The following is a 22,235-nucleotide window of genomic DNA, read 5'->3' as shown; positions in this document are numbered from 1 at the left end:
AGGTGATGAAGCGGCAGTGACAAAGTGCAGCTTCCATTACGCTCTGTAACTGCTGCTTGTTCCATCCATGTGCATTATATGATTGAGGTGTTATTAATGGGTTCCCCATTATATAATAGAAGATGCATTCTTTCAAATGCATATTAATTGAACTTGAAAGCACAAAACGGCAAAATACTGAAATGGCATATAAGCGAATTCTTTCCCTGGGAAAGAAATCGCTTCGCCACCTTCGTTATTTTGCCATTTTTGTCACTGTAGTGTGATCTCAGAGTTGGTATATTTAAGTAGGGGTGATGTGGGGGGCACAGCTGCCCACGTCGGGGGGTGAAGCTCCTCACTTTATGTAATGTTTTAAAGTGTTTTTTTTTTTTTCTTTTTGGAACAGCGATTTTTTTCCCAGGGGGGAAAAAAAAATCACTGTTCTAAGTGTTCGGGATTGTAAGCTTTTGTTTACATGGGGTCGATAAATCAGCGTTCGCTTTTTTAAGTATTCGCTGATTTAATATAAACCCTATTAATGGACTGTGGTATCCTAACACTCTTCAAGCAGTGTATTTATTAATTAATTGACTGATTAATTAAGTTGTACACTAAAACCACCTTGGCTGCCTGACACCCTGCCTTGTTTACTACAGTCTGGCTTTATTTCATTTTTGGGGGATCCTCACAACTCAGAGCTGTTTCCCTGATATCCTGTAACATATCAAACTACTCCTCTCCAACTGCTGTCATTCTGAGTATTGTTTCTTGTGATACTGTTATAAAGATAGGTTTGCAAATAGCTTTGTAGAGATTTTTTGGCAGGGTCTCCTCAGTTGACTCATAGTTTCAGTCGTATCTCACACCTGTCTCTAAAGAAAGTACGCATCAAGGGTTTTGATAGTCTACATTTCAGAGCTTGACAAAACTGTACAGTTATGCTAAAATGAATATCCCAAATAAAGTAGGAACAAATTTATAGCTAGCAGTGTCTGGCTAGTTGTCCAGGATATTACTATAGATCCAGGTATCATTCTACATTCAATAGCCACTTTTCTGAAACTTTAATTTTTTCAGGAATATTTATGTATCACTCATGATGCCTTATAAAGGGAGGTTTACAGGTAGATTTGTACTGCTGTTTCTCCTTTTTGCCATGGTCTTTCTTGTTTGGTTCCATATGTCTCTGTCAGTTTAATTTCTCCAAGTATTTTGGGTTTCTAGTTCCATGATGGGAATGGACCCATTCCTAAGTCAAAGTATGACTAAAGTTTATGAAATTAGTATTGTATCAGTATTTGATGTTAGCCAAAAGTGTTCTTCGCAGCACCTACAATGTGCCCTGAAATGAATTGCTCTGTAATTTATATGGTGTTACATGTATCGGTAGCATATCTAAATGTTGTTGTTTGTCTTTCGGCTTTTCCCAGTTAGGGGTCGCCACAGAGGAACTCCGGTCCGCTAATGATTGGCAGTTAGTTTTTATGGTGTCGATTTGCCAGCCTGACGCCAAACCTTCAACGAAGGCACGCCCATTCAACGCATGTCTTTCGAACGCCTACTCGACCGTGGGGAGGACATGCAGACTCCACACAGAAGGCACTCCCAACCCAAGCCGAGAATCGAACGGGAGAACGTTGTTACCTCTTGCTGTGAGGTAACAACGCTACTGCTGATAGCATATCTAAATATGACTGTAAATTCTGTTTTTATGACACCCATTGCTCCTACTACTATGGAACTGTCTGGGTATCCTTCTTCCATATTGCCATCATTTCTGCCTGCAAATCCTGGTATTTTAAGACTTTGTATCTCTGTCTCTGGACATAAGGCACTATAATCACTGGTCTAGCAATTTCAATAATCAATGCTTTTTTGTCTTTTCTTGGACTACTACAGTGGATATAAAAAGTTTACACCCCCTGTTAAAATGCCAGGTTTTTGTGATATAAAAAAATGAGATCACAATAAATCATTTCAAAACTTTCTCCACCTTTAATGTGACCTGTAACTGTACAATTCAATTAAAAAAACAATCTGTTAGGGGGAAAAAAATAAATAAAAAATGTACAATAAGCTGGTTACATTAGTGTGCACACCCTTAAACTAATACTTTGTTGAAGCACTTTTTGATTTAATTACAACATTCGGTCTTCTTGGGTACACACCTACTATCAATTAAAGAGACTCTGATTAACCCCAAGTAAAGTTCAGCTGTCCTGGTAGGATTTTCCTGACATTTACTCAGTTGTCTGCTACAGCAAAAGCCATGGTTAGCAGTGAGCTTTCAAAGCATCAAAGGGATCTCATTGTTGAAAGGTATCAGTCAGGAGAAGGGTACAAAACAATTCCACAGCATTGGATATACCATGTAACACAGTGATGACAGTCATCAAAAACTGGAGAAAATATTAGACAACAGCAATGTTGCAAAGAACTGGACATCCCTCCAAAATTGATGAAAAGACAAGATGAAAACTGGTCAGGGAGGCTGCCAAGAGCCCTACAGCAACACTGAAGGAGCTGCAGGATTTTCTGGCAAGTACTGGTTGTGTACTACATGTGACAACAATCTCCCGTATTATCCATATGTTTAGGCTATGGGGTAGGGTTGCAAGATGGAAGCCTTTTCTTACACAGAAAAACATCCAGCCCTGGCTAAAATTTGCAAAACAATACATCGTCTCCCAAAAGCATGTGGGAAAATGTGTTATGGTCTGATGAGACCAAGGTTGAACATTTGGGCCACAATTCCAAAAGGTACATTTTGCGCAAAAACAATACTTCGCATCACCAAAAAAAAACACCCCATGGTGAAGCATGGTGGTGGCAGTATCATGCTTTGGGGTTGATTTTCTTCAGCTGGAACTGGGGCTTTAGTCAAGGTGGAGGGAATTATGAACAGTTCCATATACCAGTCACTTTTGGCCCAAAACCTTCAGGCGTCTGCTAGAAAGCTGAAGATGAAGAGGAATTTCATGTTTCAACACAACAGTGACCCCAAGCATAATCCAAATCAACAAATGAATGGCTTCACCAGAAGAAAATTAAAGTTTTGGAATGGCCCAGCCAGAGCCCAGACCTAAGTCCATAGAAAATCTGTGGGGTGACCTGAAGAGGGCTGTGCACGAGAGATACCCTTGCAATCTGACAGATTTGTTGTGCTTTTGCAAGGAAGGGTGGCCAAATATTGCCAAGTCAAGATGTGCCATGCTGATAGATTCCTACCCAAGAAGACTGAATGTTGTAATTAAATCAAGAGGTGCTTCAACAAAGTATTAGTTTAAGGGTGTGCACACTTATGCAAGCAGCTTATTGCATGTTTTTTATTTTTTTATATTTTTTCCCCTAACAGATTTGTTTGTTTTTCAGTTAAATTGTACAGTTATAGGTCACATTAAAGGTGGGAAAAGTTTTGAAATGATTTATTGTGGTCTCATTTTTTATATCACAAAAACCCGGCATTTTAACAGGGATGTGTAAACTTTTTATATCCACTGTGTATCTGATTTTCTCATATCTGTTTTTTAAACTGTTGTTAATGGGTGATTCCATGTGATATAAATATCATCATTCTTTATAATGCTTTGTGGCTCATGTTTCCAGTGCAGCAGTCTTGCCACGTTATTGTGCCTTTCAGTATATAGGTCCACTGCCATTAGTGCATCACACCCACTAACAAGATGTGCAACTGTTTCCAGTTCTGTTTTACAGAACCTACAGTTGTCTGTTTCTCCCACATGTTCAATGGACTTTGTAAATCAACATGTATGTATTCCCACTGTCATGGACTGCAGATATTAACCTTTGATATTTTGGCTTAAATTCACCCCTCCTTAACCATTCCTGCATCAGATCCTGATCGTCATGAGGTTGTTCCAGGAGTTTTCTGTACTTGCAACTATATTTATGCATTTTCCACATTTCCTGCCGTCTCATCTAATTGTTCTCCTTACATTCTTTCTTTTGTTTTTTGGCACATTCAGTTGCTGCCTGATATTTGTCTACTTCTGGTTTGATTTCCATTCCCGCTTAATACCAATATGCATCTGCTAAACTAAGTAGGGAAGTCATCTTAGACTTCTGTTCATGTTTTAAAACTTTCACTATGTTTGGGTCTTGTGAGGTCAGCAGATATGTATGCAGTTCAGCGACTGCAGATCTGCACATGTAATTAACTTTGAAGAGGCCCATAACCTCCTTCAGAATGAAGAATATATAATCCTGGTATACTCTGATTGTTATATATCATTTGGTAAGCACAAAACATTTTTCTTGTTAGCCTCTCCAACTGATATCTTTTGGGGGCAGTCAATCACCCCAAAACTGTAAGTTAGAAGTGGAAGAGCAAATTGGTTTATAGCTTGGACTTTGTTCACAGATGTCAAGACTGTTCTCAGTAGTAATTTTAGTTTTCTAAAATATTCCTTACTAAGTTTTGTTCACATTTGTTCATGTTTTATTGTTGATCCTTCATCAATTCCCAGATACTTATACACTCCCTCCTGCTCAAGTTCCTTTATATCACATTCCTGTCCCAGGCTGATATTGTACATTTTTCAAGTCCAAATGACATTTTTATATCATCTGAGAAAGTTTTAACCACTTGCAGTTGTGCTTTAAGTTCCTCATCTGATAATCAGATCCTGTTTGGGCATCCTGCAGACTACTACAGCACCAGAAACGAGAAAGAGATACTTTTTGTTCTAAATTCAAGTACTTTTGGCTTAAACTGCTCGATTTTTCCAGATTTTGATAATTTTTGTTAACTGCACTTCTCAGAAAGATTTACAAGTAGACTAGTTACTTATTCTACTGTATTTCTGCCTTTTAAATCGTTTTTTTAGTTTGTGCACTTGACTTGCTTTATTTTAAAAGTTTAAATTGCTAATTTTGCAAAGTTTTAAATTTTCATTTACTATTTAGGGCTACACACTCAAGTGCACTAGCCTTTTCTGTGCTTATTTACTGTATTATTGGATTGTTTAGCCTGTTTTAACAAAAAAAAATACTATCTTGTTTGCTCGTTTCCTGCCTTTTCTAACTAGTAAAGTCCAGATCCCAGGCTTTGCTGGTTTCAGGACTTTAGTTTCTGTATTCAGAGCTATCCAGACCTTGCTGTGGTAGAGGGAGGTCCTACTGCTTACTAGTGAGAGTAGTGAGCATTATACAGCCTATCTAACACTAGAGGAGTGGTTTCCAGCTCTGAAATTGTAATTTTATTGGCCATTTGGGGCTGAATTCTATCCCTTTCAACTTTCCGGCTTAAAAATGTGTGTTTGCGCATGTTTGAGCTTGTTTTACATCAGCAGATCCTGTTTGGGTGCCCTGCAGACTACTACAGCACCAGAAACGAGAAAGAGAGAATTTTTGTGCTAACTGCAAGTACTTTTGGCTTAAACTGCTCGATTTTTTACAGATTTTGATTGTTTTTGTTAAGTGCACTTCTCAGAAAGCTTTAAAAGTAGACTAGCTACTTATTCTACTGTATTTCTGTCTTTTAAATTGTTTTTCTCATTTTGTGCGCTTGACTTGCTTTATTTTAAAAGTTTAAATTGCTAATTTTGCAAAGTTTTAAATTGCATTTTCTGTTTAGGGCTACACACTCAAGTGTGCTAGCCTTTTCTATGCTTATTTACTGTATTATTGGATTGTTTAGCCTGTTTTAACCAACCCCCCCCCCAAAAAAGAAACAAAAAACAAAAAAACACTATCATGTTTGCTTGTTTCCTGCCTTTTCTAACTAGTATAGTCCAGATCCCAGGCTTTTCTGGTTTCAGGACTTCAGTTTCTATATTCAGAGCTATCCAGACCTTGCTGTGGTAGAGGAAGGTCCTACTGCTTACTAGTGAGAGTAGTGAGCATTATACAGCCTATCTAACACTAGAGGAGTGGTTTCCAGCTCTGAAATTGTAATTTTATTGGCTATTTGGGGCTGATTTTTATCCCTTTCATCTTTCTGGCTTAAAAACACGTTTGCGCATTTTTGCGAACCGCAGGGCTAAGGTTAAACTATTCCCAGTACCAGAAAGTCTGCTCTTCAAATTTCCCTTAGAACTAGCTTGTTTCTCAGTAGTAGCACTAAAATCTGAATCACTGTGGCTAGTAGTTGCTCTATAACCTGCAGGAAGCACTAGGAAGCCTTAAACTGATGCAAGCACTCAGATCTCCTTGTACATAAGGAGAAATTAATCATAGACACTAAACAGCCTATAATTGCAAAGTACCTTGCCAAGGTAAGGGAAAACAGCTCATGTACTCTACAGAAGAAATGCCAAACCTGGCATGTCCAAGGGTCAGCTTCCGGTGATTTCTCTTGTCCACCTGGTGAATCTGGGCATACTGGGGCAATGCAGCAATTGTCTCATGTACACAGACAACACTCTCCTCCTACCACCCAACACTACAACCTGTGAGAAATGCACTTACATAACCAAACTGGAAGCAAAGCTCTCTCCAGCCAAGATTGTGCTAGACAGTCAAGAGGAGAAGGTTAACACCTGTACTACACCTCAAGCAACACATAGCCCTTCATAACTCACACCACCAGCACCCAAACATAGTAACACTAAACCCACATATGCAGAGACCCTTAACATTAACCTGCCCAAGCAACAAGGACCTCCGAAGCTGATATGCAAACAAACACCAATCACAACCAAAGTGACACATAGCTCAAAACACCAGTGTGCCACCCAACAACAGCCCCTACGGCAAGACAACGTACCCAACACTTTAGTCATAGGTGACTCCATAGTGAGGCACACTGATGTCCCACTCACCAGGCTGAACAAGGAGAAAATTACTGTCAGCTGCCTGTTGGGAGCCAGGATCCACCGCATAACACATGCACTCAAGTCACTCCACAGCAAGTACAAATATGAGTCTGTCATTGCCCATGTTGGAGTGAATGACTTGAGATGTACCTCCCTGGACTACATGAAAAGAGACATGGAAGAGCTCTTGGATCATGTGGCCCAGGCAGGTATGACCCTAGCTTTGAGAAGCATCCTGCCTTTGCCCAGAAATATACCACAGTATAAGGACAAAATGATTGACTTCAACAATTGGCTAAGCTTCTGGTGTCATTCAAAGGAGATCCAGTATCTGTCTGCCTGGGATGACATGATCGATAAATCATGATGCTTTTCCAGAGATGGTCTGCACCTGTCGCCCCTGGGGTTCAGGTTACTGGCTAAGGCTCTTGCCACCCCTATAGTGCCTATTTTAGGCAAAGTTCAAAGGACAAAACCACCACCTTAACAGGTACAAGCATGCAAAATCTGAAGGTAATGCTACTCAATGCTAGAAGTCTAAACCTCAAAATGCACCCTCTCAAGGCAGTCCTAAAAATGGAGAACATCGATGTCTGTGCTGTAACTTAGACCTGGTTGAAGGCTCCAGAGAGCACCCCTGCAATACCAGGCTACAACTCTTACCACACTTTTCGGCCACCAAATAGGACCAAAACACTAAAGATGGTGGAGTGCCCATATTCACCAAGGATATTCACACCTCCAGGCTATTTGCCCAACACAATACATCTGAAATACTACAGGTGCAACTAACACTAGGTACGACTGTAATCCAAATTGTAGCTTGCTACAGATCCCCCACCATGCCCCAAGATTCTCACTACACCTTTCTAAACATACTGGAAAAATATTAAGATACAACCTAACACCCTAATACTGGGTGATTTCAACTACCCTGCCATTAATTGGGAAAACTACTCAGGTACCAACACCTTTGCCCAACAATTCTTGGAATTCATCAATTCCAATGCCCTGGATCAACTAATCCATAGTCCCACCAGGGGCTCAAATATCCTTGACCTGGTCATTACCAACATGGGAGATCGATGCTCCATACCAGTGGTTACCCCCTCGTTGGTCAGATCTGACCATAAGCTAATCACCCTTGACATCCACATCCTACCCCCACCCCCCAGTAGGGAAACTGCCATAAAAAACTTCTCCAAAGCCAACTTCATGCTACTCAAGTCAGAAGTGACAACTTCACGACACCCATGCAGATGGGATCTGAAAGTTTGACTGCCGAATCCTACACTAAGGCACTGTATGAGCATATCCGCTTGTGCATAAATCGTGCCATTCCAAATAGAACCAGGATGCCCTCCTCCAAATAAAAGGAAGATGATCTGGTGGTCCTCTGCCATAAACAAGTTATACAACAGAAGGAAGAAACTTGCAGAAAAGAGGAAAATCCCAGGATACAAAAAACTCCCTTACCAGCCTCAGTAAGAAGCTGAGAGCCCTCATAAAATCCTCCAAAACTAGTTATGAAAATAAAATTGCCAAAGATTCTAAGGACAACCACAAGGCATTCTATAGTTATGTCAAAAATCTAAATGGTAATGCTCAGATCTGCTCTGAGCTACAACAGAATGGCATTAAATATACTGATTCCAAGGATATTGCCAATATCCTGGCAGATCGATTCAGTGCCAACTTCACCCCCCCACCCCCTAAAGGGCCCATCTCAATACCAAACAGTTGCCAAATACCGGCAATCACGGCCACGCATGTAAAAAATGCACTCTCCAAAGCTAAGAATACAGCATCCATGGGACCAGACGACATCCCGGGCTGTGTACTACATGAACTACAAAATGAACTGGCACCTCTCCTAAGTGTCATGTTTAATCATAGCCTCACCTCAGGCTTTGTACCCAATGAGTGGCGCACAGCTACAATTATCCCACTCCACAAGGGGGGATCCACTTTGGACCCTGGGAATTATCGCCCCATCAGCCTGATGATCCTGATCTGCAAAGCCATGAAATGCATTATCATGGAAGTTATAAACAAAGGCATTGGCAACCTTCAAACACTGGACCACACCCAATTTGGTTTCGTGAAGGGCCGATCTTGTCTCCTCAACCTGATTGACTTCTTCGAATCAGTTTCCAGAGCCGTGGATGAGGGTAAGACTGTCCACACAGCATATCTGGACCTCACCAAGGCCTTCAACACCACCCCCCACTCTGGAATCATAGATAAACTTACTAAGCTGGGCATTAATCCCTATGTCACTCGATGGGTTGCAAACTGGCTTACTGACAGAACCCACACTGTAAAATTAGCCGACTCCAAATACAGCTCCAGACAAGGGACAAGTGGAGTACCACAGAGTTCAGTCCTGGGACCTCTCTTGTTTGGCATCTACTTTTCTGAAGTACAGGCCAACACCAAGGGACTCTGGCTAACAAAGTTCACAGATGACTGCAAACTGGGAGCCATTATCGAATCCCCAAGTGATGTGGCTATTCTACAAAAGGGCCTTATAGAGACAGATGCTTGGTGCCAGAGCCATGGGCTCAAGCTCAATGCCAAGAAATATATAGTTATCTCCTTTGGGGAAAACCATGTACCCATGATTTACCATATAACTGGCAGTACACTAAACACCGAAAGTGTGATAAGGGACTTAGGGACACGGATGAACAGTGGTCTCACCTTTGTTAACTGCATCGCCACAACAGTCAGGAAATCCTTCTATGTGACACATCTCATCACTAAGGGCTTTTCATCCAGGAAAAAAAGGAGGTCATTGTCCCACTGTACTCATCCCTCATTAGACCCATTATAGAGTACAAAGCCCCATTTGGTATGTACCTCACAAGACACCTCCAACAGTTGGAAAGGCCACATAAATACCTCAGTAAAAGAATCACATGCCTAAAGCAGATGCCTTATGCTGACCATCTAAAAAACTCCAGTTATACTCTGTCGCATATCGTCTACTCAGAGGCAGTCTCTGCTTAACATACAAGGCCATGTCAAACCCAGAGCTGTTGTACATGTTACACTTAAAGAAATCCCAATCCCTCAGATGCACGCACTCCTGGGATCTAAACCTGGTCATCACAATGAACAAAACATGCTGGAGGGATAGGTTCCTGTCCCAGAGACTCCCCATACTCTGGAATAGATTGCCCATACATGTCAAACAGAGAGCCTCTTTGGCCCTCTTCAAAAGGAACCTTGATGATTGGATGGGAGATAGGAAATTCACCCCGGGGATCACGTCAGTCACCCTGCTAGACAGAGGACCAGGGAAGTAAATTTTCTGGGAAGAAATAGCCAGGGAACTGTTATGGCTAGGCTTGTATAGGCCCTAGGGCCGATAGCCTAGTACCAACCTATGAACCTATACAGTTTTAAATCATCCAGAAAAAGAAGGGGTTTATGTCAGACCATCAAACAGCCACATTGTTGAACATCATCTCATTGACAATGCAGGCCATCAAACCCCTCTCACTAATTAGATATACCAACTCTAAGATCGCACTATAGTGGGGAAAGGGGTAAATTTCCTTATCCCCACCATAATGCGATCTCAGTCAGAACAGTTCGATGGCCATTTGACAGTCTTGCATAGACCCAAAAAGAAGATGAGATGTCTTTACACTTGGTTGTTTTCTGGAAGTCAAACTGTAACCATGACCTAATTTGTTAAGAAGACAGCTTAATGGGTTAAGGGCAAGACAAAAGAGCAGCAGTGACAAAGAATCACTCTGGAATATACCCTTTTGAATTTTTTTACCCTGAGATAATAATTTGTCCTTTATCATGGCTTAGCTGCAAAGTGTTCTGCTACTGTTTCATGGTCACTGTAATGTAATTGATCAATGTAGGGTGTATCTTATAAAACTTTAAGTACTCCTTTATCCATGAAGGTGGGATGCTGTCAAAAGCATTTTTATAATCTATCCATGCCATAATAAGATTCGTTCCCTTTTACAATTCTCCATTATGACTTTATTTAGCAACAAATGATCCTTTGTTCCACATGACTTTCTTTTGTTACCTTTTTGTTCTATTACCATGACTGAGTTTTCTTCTAAATGACTATAAACTCTTGTCAGCATCAATTCCAGTATATATGTTGTACATCGTCAGAAGGCACGTTATTGATCTATAGTTTTTAGGATAGATTGCATGTTCACTCTTAAGGAGGAATATAATTTTTCCTGTTGTTAACCAGGTTGGTGTCTGTTTGGGGTGTGCATATCAGTAGCTCTTACTCAGAGCTAAATATTTGTGCAAAAATGTTAATACTTTTAACCAGAAGTTCAGGTGCTGTGTCTAGGCCTGGGTTTTCCAGTTAGGAGCTTTTCTCAATTTTGTTTCAGTTTCTCTGGCTGTTACTTCATCCCATTACATATCCTGTACATATGAACTTCTTCTTGTTTCTTTTGTTTTTTCTATCCATTCGGCATTTTCATTGTGTTCCACAGGGTCTTCATAGATATTTCTGCAAAATGTGTCTATTTCTTCTTTTTTTGGTGGTGTTTCTATTCCTTTTGCTTTGTTTCCCAATTCTCTATAAACATTTTTGTGTCATCAATGAATTGCTTATTTTGTAATTTTCTTTTATCTTTATCTGCATATCTTCTAAGTTTTTCTGCCTGTGCTGATATCTTTAGTTTATTATTTGCAGTAATGTATACTAGATCCTGGTCTGTTCTAATACTGCACATTGCTTTTATCAAATCCATCTTTCTAAGTGTTTTTGTTGCTCTGTTCCTTTTTTATACTCTTCTAACAGTGACAATTCTTATCTTAATTGCTTTATAGTTTTCCCTATTCCATGTTTCCATGATGACATTTGATTTCTTCTCTTCCTTTCCCTTATTGCTCTGTGTTTTTGTGGTAAGACTTTATCTGTTATTAAGTTAGCTGCACCTTAATATATTCTATTTGCTTCTGTTATAGCACACACATTTCTATTAATAGTCTTGATTACTGTGTTTATTTATTTTATCAGACTGCTAACATTTTGGGTCTTATTGACTTTCTGTAATATATTTCTTTCATCGATCGTAATATGTCTGTCCATCTTTATTAAATCAAACAACTCTTCCTTTAGATCATTTGTTCTAAACTGAGGGCACATTCCTAGGATCATAGGAGGTTACTAGGGTAATGGCCTTGGAGCCCTTACAAGCCTAGTCAAGAGTTTATCCCTAAAAAGAAACCTCAGTTTGCACCTGTCAACCCTGTCAATGAGGGACACAGGTGGAACCCCTGGGGACAAATTTGTGGTTTCACATCCACTTATCAAGGTTGTCGTTGAAGAGGGTCAGTGAGGTGCACTGTTTGACATGCATGGGAAGTCTATTCCAGAGATGGGACAGCCTCTGGAAGACAAACCTGTCTCTCCAGCAGGTTTTTTTGATGTTGCATATTAGATTCAGGCCTTTTGAGTGGGTAATACATGAGGAGTTAGACTTATGGATATGGAGCATCTCTAGTAGGGCAGGGTCTGAGATTGCCTTGTACGCATGACACAGATCACTCCTGAGCAATATGTATGATACCGAATAGAATGATAGTGATTTGTGCCTGACCACATAGGACATGTGTTGGAGGCCATGGATTCTCTTTGTGAGGTATTTCAATGGCCTTTCCAGTTGGTGCAGATGTTTGGAGAGGTACATACCAAATGGGGCATTATACTCAATTATTGGTCTAATGAGGGAGGAGTATTGAGAGGTAATAGCCTTCTATTTTCTAGATGCAATCCCTTTGCTTATGAGATAAACCAGGTAAAAGGCTTTTCTGATGACTGCCGCTACATGATGGTCGAATGTGAGGTTGTTACCAACCTGAGTGCCCAGGTCTCTCACTACAGGTTGTGTGCTTATCCTTGTTCTCCATTTCCTACAGGCACTCTACAGAAAGTTCCAGAACATTTTCCTGTGGCATATTTTCTTCAGCTGCATCCTGCATCATCCATTGGTCTTTCATATGGGAACTCACTGGCCTATCACTCCACAACGCTGACTGTGTCAGAGTTACTGTTTACCAAGAACCAAGATAAACCTCAACACCAAAGGAATGAAGAACGAGGTCGGACCCAAAATGGAATTTATTGCGAACACCACAATACGTAAAAACAAACAGCAGCTCAACACAGTTGATTAACCTAGGTTTCATCCTATGTGGACTTCTTCAGAATAAAAAAGTTAACCATGAAAGTCACTTAAATGAACTAAACATCAACCCCACCCATGTCATTAACCAATCAATTATCTAATCTAATAACAATAAAAAATGAAAATAAGTTGAAATGACAAACACAATCATATAAAATGTATGTGTAAATGTATAAAAATATAAAAATATATGTAGTATTAACAATAAATACTACTCTTACATACATATGACTTAAACCAAAACATTGGTAAACTACATTCCGTATACAGTCAAATACATCAAAAAATGAAATTAAAAAATTAGCCCAAAATATGTTTGAGCTTAAGAACAGGCTTGATTGTGCAACAATCATTTAGCCCAGGGTGACAATGTGCATCCAATCTAAGTTGCCATCTAAGCTCACATAAATCTAAATGCACCTCTAAAGTTCTACCCTGTAAATCATACCTGATTTGTTGCAGTATACAAAATTTAAAAGAATGGTCCAAACAAGTAGAAATGTGCCTGGCTAATGCATTGGTTAATTTTAGATGTTTTATGTCCAATAGGTGCTCTCTAACCCTTTCTCTAAAATACCGGCAAGTTTTTCCCACATAAAAAGCAGGGCATACTTGACACTTGGCCAAATAGACAACATTCTTTGTATAACAATCAAAGTGGCCTGTAATATGAATACGGTGTTGATTAAAAGTTAGAATGCTGCCCAGTGTCAGTATATGTTCACAAATGGTACATCTCCCACATTTAAAATTGCCAAATACCCTGCTGTTGCATTGACTTGGGGATAGAGAACATCTTTCAAAAATCTCTTTTAAAGATATATCCTTCCTATATATAAACTTAGGTGCCAAAGCCATTTTCGCTACTATATTTTTATCCATTTGCAAAATACCCCAATTCTTGTTAACCATACCTGTTATATATTCAGAATCGAAATTGTAAGTTAAAATATAGTGCAGTGGATGTTCATCTAGTCTTCCTAGATTTCCTAAATTAACAGATGTATTACTAGACGCGTCCATGTTTCCACCTTTAAGAATGGGAATATAAAAACCGGTGTCCCTTTTATATTTGACCTCCTTGAACAATTCTGAACATAATTCCTTTGGATATCCTCTGTTTAAAAACAAAGTAATCATAAAATTCAATTCTTTTACGAAATCCTCCTCCTCGCTAGCATCCTGGCAGCGCTCACCGTTTGGCCCTTTACTATGGCTCTTTTTTGGTGCCTTGGATGCCAGCTACTATATTGGAGGTATGAATTTGAAAAAGTGGATTTTCTGTATATGTTAGATTTTATCATTTCCAATGTCTTATCAAAAGTTAATCTAACATCCAAGTATGTAATGTTATTCATATCAAAATCATGAGTAAATCTTAGGAACCAAACTGAATTATTAATATATTCTAAAAAAGCGTCTAAGACAACTCGCTCACCTTCCCATATAATAAATATGTCGTCAAGGTAACGCGTGTATAATTTAATATACTGTCTGAATTCACTAGTAAAAACATAATTTTGCTCCCAATATGCCATGATATAATTGGCATAAATTGGGGCACAAGCGACACCCATAGCTACACCAGTGTGTTGCTTAAATAGGTGCCCTTCAAAAAAATATAAAATTATTTTTCAAAACTGCTTCCATAAGTTTGACAAAAACATTGATCTTATCTTGTTCGAAATTACCTGTCACCAGCAGTTGTTCCTCTAACCATGTGAGACCAGTATCATGGGGAATGACTGAGAACAAATTACACACGTCTATGGTAAGAAAGCTCAATTGGTTATTACACTTACATTTTTTAACCCTTTCCAAAAAATCCCAAGAGTCCTTTGTTATGTATGGGAAGGCATTTAATCCTTGTTTCATATGATGATCTAAAAATTGACTTATGAAACAAGTTTTGCACCTCTTGCCATCTACAATAGGTCTGAATTTAACGTTATCCAACCCTTTATGTATCTTGGGTATTCCAAAAATTCCACAAATTACTGGGTATGGATTACACATAAATTCGTACTCAACTTCATTTAATTCCCCTTGAAACATGTCCTCTAACATGAGGTCCAATTTTTTAAAAGCAATATTGATTTCATTAATACTGGTTTCTACGTAATTGTCATTCATAAGCATAGTCATCATAATATTACTGTAATCATTGTTATCAACTATGACAACCCCATTGCCTTTATCAGGCTTCATTATACGTATATTGTCAACCTTTTTTAAGTTATTCAGTAATGTATACTCAAACTCTGTTAAATTCAGACATGGTTGTCTTATAGTTTTTTTATAGTAATCCCTAATGTCAAGTTCACACACTTTTTCAAAAGTAGCTATAACAGGGTTGAGGGGAGGGTTAAAAATACTTGGTTTTGTCATAGACCCTTGTCTATTAACCACACTAACCCCATCAAAAAACACTCTCAAATTCACTTTCCGTACAAATAGTTTTAAATCAATTAAGGCATCAACCAATGTGCCCCTTCTACACGGAACAAAAGTAAAACCCTTGGAAAATAAATTGACATGTTCAGTATTGAAGCTATAATTAGAATAATTAAATAACTTAAAGTCACCGGTAGCATTTTCCATAATAGTAGGGTTACTTAAAAACCGGTTATGTTCCCCTTGTGGCGACTTACCGCCTAATTCAACACCCTCTAGGGACATTCCATTTAGGGTTATGTTCTCAGCACCCTCCTGTATAAACAATGAACCATCATATATGTTTTCATCTTCCCTTTTCTCAATGCTGACGGTTCCCACATGTTCATTATATGTGTCATTAAATATCGCTTCCATACCATCCTTACTAACCAACATTTCTGAATAATCAATAACACTTGGACTGCTAGGAGAAAAACTTTCCACAACACTATAACAATTGTGTTGTTCTATGCCTTCGCTTAAAACCACATCACCAGTAACTCCCTTAACAGAATAGACACTTACATTTAATAAATCATGTACATTAATAGAATTGGTAGTCACCTCTATAAGGCTACTGTTTAAGGTCAATAAATCCGGCGCATTAATTTATGCATTATCAAGACCTTGCGCCATCACCTCACGTGCTTCAGTGGATTTTACATTAAAGTTTGCATCATTCAGGTTAATAAAACATTCATTGCTTGCAACTAATGTCCTTTGGACGACGAAGTCGTTGGCAATAAAGTTACTAATCTCAGAGTTCACGGCAAAATCCGTGTAAACTGATTCATAAACTGAAGTAACATCATTCCTCACCTCCTCGTTTTCCAACCACCATTCCGGTGATTGCTGGCAGTGTACCCCGCTTTTGGTCGGGCACCCATCCCATGGAAATCTTTTTCCTCGTGGGATACCTCTCTGTTTCGTATCCTTTCGGAATGCCTTATCACTTCTCCTAAAGGGCTCCCACCATCAAACCTCACGTTTTTATCGCCACTACGTTTCTCTGACGTCACCTCCGCTTCGTCATCTGATGTTTGATTGGTGGAAGACCTATTGCTATGGTTACGTTGGTTACCCTTCGACTGTGGGTAAACAGTGTCCAATTCATAAATTCTAATATCCCGTTGTATTTTTTGTGTCTTTTTATTGAACATAGAAACACAACTATGTTCAACGTCGTCAATGATGTTGGTATAATTAGTGTAATCTGTTCAAAAAGTAAATCCTTAGTGATATTGTCATTGATACGCTCAAGATCAGATAAATAAATGTCGATTTTTTTATTGTTAAATTTAACCATAATGTCCATAATGGCCAAACCAGTCTTATTGAAAAGCGTGTGTAATTTATTGATCATTTCCGTATCACCATTAATGCCATTAGGGTACCTCCACACACGCAAACCTTTTGGTACCAATCCTAGCTCGATATTTCTAGCCAGATAACTGTTTTCTAACTTAGTTCTCCGCAGTTTAAATAACTTGAATTCAAACTGCTTAAGGTGCTCAGTCAAAGACTGGTTAGCCTTGTTACCCTCTTCAACATTATAGGTTTTTTCTGCATTAAAAATGAAGGTATTGTTTTTCCAACAATCACTACTGACCCCTGATGGTTTCCCCTCAGCTCCAGGGGGTCTCTCATGATTGATAACCTTGCTTTGATTATTAACACTGTTAACACCATTAATCCCAGTCTGTGTATTAATATTGGGTGTAAGTTGAGTAAGAGGCACTCCCAAACTACTATAGCTGCCAAATTCCTGCAAGTTGAGCCCAGAGGCTTGCTTCTCAACTAAGGATTGAATTTGATCGGAATGCTCCTTCAATTGTTCTTTAATCTGCGCCAATAATTCCATAATGTCTGCCGATAAACCACCACTCTCCATAACAAACAGACAAATTACCAAGAACCAAGATAAACCTCAACACCAAAGGAATGAAGAACGAGGTCGGAGCCAAAATGGAATTTATTGCGAACACCACAATACGTAAAAACAAACAGCAGCTCAACACAGTCGATTAACCTAGGTTTCGTCCTATGTGGACTTCTTCAGAATAAAAAAGTTAACCATGAAAGTCACTTAAATGAACTAAACATCAACCCCACCCATGTCATTAACCAATCAATTATCTAATCAAATAACAATAAAAAATTAAAATAAGTTGAAATGACAAACACAATCATATAAAATGTATGTGTAAATGTATAAAAATATAAAAATGTATGTAGTATTAACAATAAATACTACTCTTACATACATATGACTTAAACCAAAACATTGGTAAACTACATTCCGTATACAGTCAAATACATCAAAAAATTAAATTAAAAAATTAGCCCAAAATATGTTTGAGCTTAAGAACAGGCTTGATTGTGCAACAATCATTTAGCCCAGGGTGACAATGTGCATCCAATCTAAGTTGCCATCTAAGCTCACATAAATCTAAATGCACCTCTAAAGTTCTACCCTGTAAATCATACCTGATTTGTTGCAGTATACAAAATTTAAAAGAATGGTCCAAACAAGTAGAAATGTGCCTGGCTAATGCATTGGTTAATTTTAGATGTTTTATGTCCAATAGGTGCTCTCTAACCCTTTCTCTAAAATACCGGCAAGTTTTTCCCACATAAAAAGCAGGGCATACTTGACACTTGGCCAAATAGACAACATTCTTAACTTTTTTATTCTGAAGAAGTCCACATAGGACGAAACCTAGGTTAATCGACTGTGTTGAGCTGCTGTTTGTTTTTACGTATTGTGGTGTTCGCAATAAATTCCATTTTGGGTCCGACCTCGTTCTTCATTCCTTTGGTGTCAGAGTTACTGTTTCCTGCTCCTTCTTTTGCCATGCAACTCCAACTGAATTTTTGTACTGGTTTCCTACTGAAGGCTCCAGAACATGTTCATGCGGCAAGTAATCAGATGCTTCCCATTCCTCCTATTTCTCCTTAATTTGAGGACTCATTGTTCCATCGTACTGTGAGGTTACCAGATCCAGAATTTTTACACTAAATCCTTCACTTTGCAGGTAATCCATAACTTCAGTTTCTATTTCTTTAACGTCTCCATTACTAATCCTCTTTTCTACTTCCCTCTTTGTTTTCTTATTTTTTGTATTGTAAAAGTTTCCATATGCAGATACCTTTGCCTGTATTTCTCTTTAAGTATCTTTGCTGCTGATTTTTTGGTATTGATTAGTTTTGCTTTTGCCTTTGTGTAAATATTGCACCATATTAAACCTCTTTTTCTTTACCATGTTCATATTTCTTCTTCAGATGTCTTCCGCTCTACCTGTTTATCCTTACTTGGGGGACTTATTCTTCCATCATGCTGTGGCATAACCCGTGTTAGACATTCTACACTAATCCTTTACTTTGCAGGTATTCCATAACTTCAGCTTTTATTTGTTTAATTTTTAATTCTCTGTTCTACATTCCCCCTTTGTGATATTGTTTTTGTATTGTGAAATTTTGCATATGTGTGTGCCTTTGCCTGTATATCTTTTCAAATATCTTTGAAGCTGCTTTTGTGTGTTGATTGGTTTGGCTTTCTCCTTCTTTTTCTTTCCTATATCCATGTTTCTTTTTTATTCCTTTTTAAAATCTCTAGGTTTTGTTCTTTATATTTTCACGCTTCCTCAGTTGCTTCATTTTGCAAATGACCCACGGTTTCTTGGTCTATATAATGTTTTTCACATCACTGTTATATTAATGAACACACATTTTTATTTGAAGCTTCTGACAGTTTTTCTTGTGGAAGTATTTTTCTTTCCTCTAATTTCTGTCTTAATCTTTTTGCATATCTTCTATCTGAAAATTCTTGGCTTCTTGCATAATAGTAACAACACAATTTTTTCCTTATCCTCTGTAGTCCACGTTATCATCTTTGTAGCTCTTTTTTGGTCTATCAGTTTTGGTTGTTTTCATGGACTACTACTTCCTTCTACAAAAGGAGGCTTCTGCTGTATGACTTTGATTCTTTTGAACCTGTCATATTTTTCAAAATTGTAATTGATAACAATGTTCATTGCAGACTGCTTCTCCTATGAATGGGCTACATTATTTTGTTTTGACTTCACATTGGGCTGGACATTAGGGTAGTGGACCCCAAACTCTCAACTTTTTTGTTCAAGGATTGTGGACAAAGCCAAAAATAATGTGGGGGGGGGGACAAACTCCAAAATCAGGGACCATTTTTAAATATATCTCTCATTCACTCAAAAATGTTAACAGAATGACAGGTTTTAAATCAACTTGCATTTTCTGAATAATAATGCCTGACATTATTGACTGACTATAATCCTTATGAAAATCAGAGACATGGAAAAAATCAAGGATGTTCTGCACAAGCAGGGACAGCTGAAAGGTACAAGTGGACCACTTTTCAATTCTCTCTCTCTCTCTCTCTCTTTCTGCACTGCAGTCTTCCCTTGCCCATTTGTGGCCAATTTTAAGGGCAAGGAAGACACTAGTGGAACAATTTGTCTTTAGGCCCAAGTAAACCAGGAACTGCAAAATATCACCCTGGTCACTTTTTACTCTAATCATCTTACTGTACTGTCAAGTCTGCTCTGACCATCCTTCCCTTGTACAAAACAGAGGCTCCTGGTCTTCATGTTTGCTATCTTCACAGCTGTGTGATCATCTGTCTGCAGCAGTTTTAATTGCCAATGCAGTTATTTATTTATTATTGGCATTTGTTTACCAGGAAAGTCCACTGGGCCAAAATAACCCATTTTCAGTGGAGGCCTGGGGAGAAAAGCTCCACAGTTAGTCAGTCATGACTTTGTTTCTGATCTCAGACACACTGTGGATGGCACATAATTTCTGCATGAATAAAGTCTGCAAATTATTGGCTTAAAATGGATACTTGACTATCACTTATTGTAATATTTGAGCATGTTTCTCTGTCTTCAACCTCTTTGGCCATCATAGCCTGCTTGGATCATTGCCTTCTGAAGGTAGCTGGCCTCTGATTTAAGTACCTTTGTTGTCAAAGTTCTGGATTTTTTTTCTTTAGTTTTTAGTGTCAGAGTGACATATCAGCTCTTTTAAAGACATCATTCTGAATTCTAGGGGTAATAAACAGACTGACAGCACAGAGGGCTTAAGACTCTGATCTGCTAATAAACTGCACCCACAGTACAGGGTTTGATTCCTTCCACCTCCATTTGCCTACTGTGTGACTCTGAGCAGGTCAGTTAACCAACTAATGTTCCTGGGTAAATCCTGAAAAGGGACACTTGTATCCATTGGGCTTACAAGATTAAAAAAATATATTATTAAATAATAATTCTATAATCAGCTGTCAATATCTAAAGTGAGTTTATATTTGTCACACACCACTTATTAAAGGAATTGCTGCATAATCTGGAAGGAAACATTTCTACTCATTCTGTTCTTGGAACAAATTTTTTGTTGGCCGTGGTACATGTCAAAGACTTATTCTGGATATTATCACTGATCTATCATTTCTTAATTTAAAAGTACAAAAAAAATTGCCTACCTAGACTTAAGTGTTTTGGACATACTAAACCCATTTGTGAAATTTTGTTTACTTACAGCATAATTCAAAATGTCCCAAACATTGTGGCGTGTTGCTTTATTCTTTTCTCCCTCATTAATAGCACCAGCTTGAAACACTGGCTGGACATCCATTACTTGTAACTAATGCTTTATGTTCATAGGATCATAGGATCATAGCAAGTTACTAGGCTATTGGCCCTGTGGCCCTTACAAGCCTAGCCAAGAATTTAGCCCATTTTCCAACAAGTCAGCACCCTATGCCACTGTCCAGCAGGGACACAGGTGGAATCCCAGGGGTGTATTTTCTGTTCCCCATCCAGTTATCCAGGTTGCGCTTAAAAAGGGGTAAAAAGGTACTCTGCTTGACATGGAGAGGGAGTCTATTCCACAGATGGGGGAGTCTCTGGGACACAAATCTGTCCCGCCAACAAGTCCTATTGATGTCACAGACCAGGTTGTGGTCTCACGTGCGGGTTACTCGAGTGGAGCTTGACTTCCGGATATGCAGTAGTCCCATCAGGGTGGGGTCTGAGATTGTTTTGTATGCCCAACAGAGGTCACCTCTGAAGAGTGTGTAGGAGACTGAGTAGAGGGACAGGGCCTTTAGCCTATCTTTGTAGGATAGATGTTTGAGGCCCTGGATTCTCCATGTGAGGAACCTCTGTGGTCTCTCCAGTTGCTGCATGTACTTTGTGAGGTACATGCCGAAAAAGGCATTGTACTCAATAATGGGTCTTATAAGGGAAGCATACAGGGATGTTATGACCACCTTGTCCCTGGATGAGATACCCTTACTAATGAGGTGGGCCTTGCATTGTTTGTTCACTATTAAGGTATGCATTTGAATTTGGTAAGGTTCATAAATGATCTTGTATGAGCCTGTTTCTGACATTATCATTTGCCATTGTGTCATACACTGTGCTTTCTTTCCTGTGTTTATTACTTTGTGCTTCATTATTTTGTCTGGTGATTTGTAACCATGTCCACTTTTCTGTTACTCCATTTCTTTCCATTTCTGTACAGCCATCTCTCACTGAATATATTCCTTCTGTCTTAGAGTGCAGAAAAAGACGTTTTATAAAGGAACTAAACTGCAATGCATATAGAGCCACAATAGACTATTCAATATTATACCTACCATGTTGATTCCAGATACTACCATAATAGTTTTTTTTTTCTTTATTGGATACCTACTTACCTAGTTACTTACCTACTAACCTAGTTACCTACTTTCATATCTAACTTCTCTAGTGCACACTGCAGAGTGCATTCTTTTCAATCTTACCTTTAAGCATCCCTGTTACTAGCACTTTCTCTAATA

Source organism: Protopterus annectens, chromosome 2.part0 (genome assembly GCF_019279795.1).
Source record: "Protopterus annectens isolate FY-2018-M chromosome 2.part0, PAN1.0, whole genome shotgun sequence".
NCBI classification, from domain to species: Eukaryota; Metazoa; Chordata; order Ceratodontiformes; family Protopteridae; genus Protopterus; species Protopterus annectens.
The sequence above is the reverse complement of the archived record's forward strand: the minus strand, read 5'-3'. Positions refer to the sequence as shown.